Source organism: Sorex araneus, chromosome 1, assembly GCF_027595985.1.
Source record: "Sorex araneus isolate mSorAra2 chromosome 1, mSorAra2.pri, whole genome shotgun sequence".
Lineage (NCBI taxonomy): Eukaryota > Metazoa > Chordata > Mammalia > Eulipotyphla > Soricidae > Sorex > Sorex araneus.
In genome coordinates, this window is record NC_073302.1 from 279,890,742 (window position 1) to 279,896,741 (window position 6,000).

The following is a 6,000-nucleotide window of genomic DNA, read 5'->3' on the forward strand; positions in this document are numbered from 1 at the left end:
AAGGACTTTTCACGGGATGAAATAGTTATCTTCATTTGGAGGCCTGAATGATGAAAACAGTAAAGGACTAAAGTCTCACCAAACATCAATATTCTTTCATTCTTTTGTGAGCTTTGCCCAGATCAAGTAAAGGTGCCAAAGTAATTACAGACATAGTTAAGTTGTTGTCAGAATATTTTTCTCTTAAATAGAACCATAGCCTTTTTACTGGAAGCTATGAATAGTTTATAACAGATGGCAAAAATAATTTAAGTTTACCAATCACCCAACCTTATGATAAGGACATTTATTATTGATTATTTAAACAAGCTCACTGATATTAAAGGATGAAGGTAATACTTTTCAAACGATGCAATCAAAGAAATACTGAATTTTCTATTATTAGCACTAGAAGTGGAAAGAGGCTGATCACCAAATAATTCCATTGACTATAAAGTGGAAAATGAAAGGAAAAAAATGATTCCCTTGAAATTTTAGGAGGTTTACACCTCTGCAAATATGTGAGTTTAATCCAGTGATACCTTCTTAGACTTTATTTATTATTTACCTGAATCTGGTTATATTTATTTGTTACACAAACACTTATTTAGCCTAACCATGTTTAAAGCCTTCCGTTGAGGACTGATGTCCACCCATGTAAGAGTTTAGATTTCGTTTTTCAGTAAAGAGTTTAGTAGCACTTGGGGCTGGAGTGATAGCCCAGAGGGTAGGGCTTTTGCCTTGCATGTGGTCAATCTGAGTTCGATTCCCAGCATCCCATATGGTCCCCTGAACACTGCCAGGAGTAATTTCTGAGTGCATGAGCCAGGAGTAACCCCTGTGCATAGCAGGGTGTGATTCAAAAAAGAAAAAAATAAGAGTTAGTAGCACACATTACTAAAGTCACCAACAGCATTAGCTTTTTTATTTTTTTATTTTATTGAATCACCGTGAGATACAGTCACAAAGCTTTCATGTTGAGATTCAGCCATACAATGATCAAATACCCCTCCTCCACCAATGCACATTTTGCACCACCATTGTCCCCGAAATCTCCTCCCCTCCCATCCCCATCCTCACCCTGCCTCTATGGCAGACAATTTTTCCAATACCCTCTCACTACTTTATGGGCATCATGCTTTGCCTGAAATAACAGTGTTCAAGCCTGCCTGCCAGGGGTAGATGTTCGATAATTTATTTTCCATTGCTGATTTTGAATATCATGAGAGTTTGCTCAGCCACTTTGTGGTCATGTGCTTCTGGAATCTTACATTGTAAATGGTTGGGCCCCAGAGATGTCCCTGTAGGGCACTAATCCATTTGAGGATTTAATTGGGAGTCTCTGGAGCAGGACTGTCAGTGCGCTAAGATGGCACCTGGGGTAAGCTTGTGGGTGTGACAGTCAAGCCTTGGAGCAGGTGGAGAACCGGTGTAAAATCTAAAGCTCACCAAGGGGCGAGTGCACTCGCAGGCTCTCCGGGCGGCTCTGTCTCACCACCCGCGTTCGGTGCTCTGGAACCGCAGTGTGTGGACTGGATCAGGACGGCCAGTGGTCAAGGACAGGCGAAGGAAGAACGAGGACCAAGCTGGTTGCTGATTAGTTACCGTTTATTCAATCTTTCATCTTTCTCATCTCCCGCACTCCCAGCTCCAGCCTCTCTCTGGATCTACTGCCGCTTCTTCCTGGCTTCTCTCTCTCCTCCTACTTGTCTCTCCCACCTTGCCCTCTAGGCTACACCCAGCCAGGTAGCAAAATCAACATAAGAAAGCCCTTCCTGAGGGCAGGGCACTCCAAAGCCCTTCCTCACTCTTAAGGTTTTTTTCTTTTCCTTAGTCCAGGAACTTATTAACATCTTAATACTAGTTATTTTTGTATGGACATAGCAAGGGATACATTGAGGCTTGCAAGGCAGCTCTCCTGGTAACATCTTGCCACAGGCTCAGACCACAGCACTCAGGCCAGATTAATCATTCCTCACCCTAGCAGGGTCCGAATCTGGTTATCACTGTTTGGATCATAACAACATTTGTCCATGATCAAGCTCTTAACTTATAGTTAAGCATTAGGCACTTTGGCCAGGCCCATCTTGATGCCAGGGTAGCACACAACTCACCGCTTGCCCTGGGTCCTTCTTGTCCCACGTCGGGACCGTGCTTTGGGGGTGCTAAGAAGTAAGGGCAGCTGAGGCTTAGGTCAAGAGAACAGATGCCCTGGAGGAAAATATCATGTAGAGTCAAATGACTCCCAGGTTACAAAAGCATAACATTTGTTAAGTCTTCCTGTGTCCATACAAAAAGGACTTGCTCTGAATAAACTATGCAAAGGACTCAAAGAAAAGAGAAAACATTACTTACAAGTCAACAGAACACTAAGAAAGAAGCTACAAATAAACAAAGAGGAATAGGAGCACGGGAGTAACCCAATAAACCTAAACTACGTGAGGCTATGTTATCCTACAAACCAGGAAGGGATAGCCTGGCATTTCTGTCGCCATGCAGCTTGGAGATTTAATCCTGGACACCTCATACCTGGGCCTTGCTTGTAGAAGTTCTTTGTGGCCAGGATTCCATTTGGAGTAAGTGGGGAGAATGCACCTGCTCCATCTGGGTGCCCCGTGAAATTGGCTCAGTACTGGACCCTGAGGGATTCTCCAGTGCTATGATGTCTCCGGGACTCGCTGCTGTGCCCATCCCTTCTTGTAAGTTAAGTCTTCAATGCAACTGTTATTTTAAATAACATGCATGGTATTGTGTTATCAGTTATAAAAATGGATATAGAAGAATATCAAAAGGATTCATTAAAGAAGAAAAAAGATTGTTGGGGTAGGATGATGGCTTAAGTGACAAATAATATCTGTAAGCCTCTGAGTTTAACTCAATTCTGATTGACAACCACCCCAAGCACTGAAGGGAATAGTCCTGAAAGTTAAGAACCACCCAGCAGGTCCAAACAAGTGAACTAGTGAACTAGTCCCTTTGGCCCTCTGTTCTCAGAATTATTATCTGTATTTCTTGTAAAAAAAGTTTTTCTGTCTCATGAAATACAATGAAAATATCCATGTTTATTAGAGATACAAATTCTAATGAGGAATAACTTGAAGGAATTTATCTGTTCTTTCCAGAATACTCAGAGAGCAAATTTCTACTTCATTTCTACCATGAAACAAACAAACAAACAAATCCTATTATTAAGAATAAAAGATCTCAAGACTTGAGAGACAGTTGAGGTAGACAGATACTTGCCTTCTATATGGAATTCCAGTTAGATATATGACACCACATATGGTCCCCTGAGTATGTGTAAGAGTATCCTTGAGGACAGAGCCTGGATTAAGACTTATCATAGCAGAGTGTGACTCCAACCATTCCAAAATGGGTTTAAAAAACATTATTTTTCTAATGAAGAATAAATGGGCTAGAGCACAAAAAGATAACAAATAACAAAAGTAATTGTATTTTAAATTTATTATTTCTTCCCTGACTAGAAGCTGAGTAACTGAAAATGTAAAAATGTAAAGTGAGATGCTTTAGTTTGATACAGGTATATTTAAGTTCTTAGTAAAGTAAGTAGAAAATTCTGAGTCGCACTTTAAGTAGTTTGTTTGGGGTATGGTGGGGATGACAGGCATACAGCCAGGATTACTCAGGGATTATTTATAACTGCACTAAGAGATTGCTCCTGGCAAGCTTCAGGGATGATATGGTTTGATTGCATGCAAGGCAAACATTTTATACAGTGTAGTATTGCTCTGACCCCAATCAGTTTAAGAAACATAAGCCATTGATGAAATGAGGCAGAAATGAGGAAACAAGCAACATTTTGATAATCTGTTAGATTTTTTAATTGATATTTTCAATCAATTGACATCCCCTCCAAAAGTTCTGTTACCAATATCTTTTTCCATAGAGTTGTCAAAAATTCAAAATGATAGAAAAAGTTATTCACGATACAGAAGACAATTATATTTTCTTAGTGCAGATCAATTTTACTTCTTGAAGAAGAGCTTACCATACCAGAATATGTCAATGACTTACAAATTGGACAAAATATGTTGACAATATTGAGATTGCACTAAAAGTAGCGACATGCATTAAGCTCTATAACTATCCTAGCACACTGCTTTAAGAAATATTCCATGTAGTTACTCAGGAAAAAGAAACAAGGAAGATCCCAAGAGTTCCCTTAAACTACAGACTTAGGGATGGGGGTCAGAATGACTATGAAATCTGCACTCTACAAAACAAGAACCAGATGAAGAAAGATGTGAAGAGATGCAAAGTTGTGGAGAATTCACAAAGGTAATTAGGTAAGCTCTAACCTAATTTTTAACATTGTGTAGAAAAATCCCACATGCTAAGAAAGGAAGCACAAAAAAGAATCGGAGGGGAAAATCTCTGGAGAATTCACAGTGCTGAAAATATTTTTGTTTTCACAAGTCCTAATGAAACAGTATTTACTTGTTTGATGTTGGGTAAACAAGGCAGAGGGCTTTTAATCTTGTCTAGAATTAATCTCTAGAATAGATCTACTCCAGTTCTACATTAGAGAGCATAAAACCAAACTTGAAACCCTTATATATAATTTTAGAAAGCTAGATGTTGCAGAACAATGCTGAGTATCTGTAGAAATAATTAAGTATACAACGTTTAAGAAAGGGAAATTTATTATGGTTTTCATCTTTAAAAATTATCTGGTATATAAAGAAGGACACAATAATTAATAAAAATTATCAAACTGGTCTTTCGGCCAGAACCACCAGCGTACAGTGAAAGGGTAAAAAAGACCAACACAAAGGGAAAGCAGATGGGCATCCGCTATATGTTCTCGAGACCTTCCAGAAAACATGGAGTTGTTCCTTTGGCCACCTACATGCGTATATCCAAGAAAGGTGATATCATAGACATAAAGGGAATGGGCACGGTCCAAAAAGGAATGCCCCACAAATATTATCATGGCAAAACTGGAAGAGTCAACAATGTTACCCAGTATGCTGTTGGCATTGTCGTTAACAAGATTCTTGCCAAGAGAATTAATGTCTGAATTGGGTTTATTAAGCACTCTAAAAGTCAAAACAGCTTCCTGAAACGGGTGAAGGAAAATTATCAAGAAAAGAAGGAAGACAAAGAGAAAGAGACTTGGGTTCAACTGAAGCGCCAGCCTGCTCCACCCAGAGAAGCCCACTTTGTAAGAACCAATGGGAAGGTATCAGCTGCTGGAGCCCATACCCTATGAATTCATGGCATGAGAAGTGTTTGTTTAAAAATAAAGAGACTCCTGGACGATAAAAAATGAAAAAATAATTATCAAACTGAGCAAAATATATAGATAAACACAAGTAGACCATAGAATAGATGGATGACACATTAAAATGTTTTAGAAAAAATATTCTATGTGTTAAAGAAACTAGAGAAAATATTGAATCCAGCAATATATAACCATATTAAATAGCTCTAAAATATGAAAAGTAAACTTATAACATGAAAGCTGCAACATCTGATAGTGAAGAATTCAACAGATGTGCTCGATGGTAGATTAGACATTCTGTCACTTAAAAGTAAAGCAATGCAAAATAGATTTTAAAAGAAGTAAAGAAAATAGAAATTCAAAACATTGACCAGGCATGAGAGTAAAAAAAAAAATTGAGGTGAATTGATAACAATTGAATACTTAAAGATGAGGGCTGAGATAGAAAATCACTGATTAATGGTCAGATATTCCAAATTTAAAGGCCTACAAAAATTAAAAAAAAAAACTATTAAGTTCTATGAAACCAATGCATCCAATATTTGGTGGAATAAGAAAACAGGTCACATCATAACCAAGTTTAATCAATTTTAATATAATACAGAGAAGTTTGAAGGCAGTCAGAGGGAAAAAGACATTAATTTCACAGTAACACTGTTAAGAAAAAACAGTAATATTTTTCTTAGTAATAATACAATTTAGAAGACAAGCAACAACATAATTGAGTAACTGAAGTGGGTAGGTGGGCAACCTCCCCAAATGGAATTTTGAAACAA

At 38.1% G+C, this 6,000-nt stretch overlaps 2 pseudogenes; one reads left to right on the forward strand and one right to left on the reverse strand.

The window, feature by feature from the left end:
• LOC101548379 (histone H3.3C-like) overlaps nt 1-2,670 on the reverse strand; it is a 54,197-nt pseudogene extending 51,527 nt beyond the window's left edge.
• Nucleotides 2,671-2,747: 77 nt separating this feature from the next.
• Nucleotides 2,748-5,225, forward strand: LOC101540456 (60S ribosomal protein L21-like; annotated as a pseudogene).
• Nucleotides 5,226-6,000: the final 775 nt, after the last annotated feature.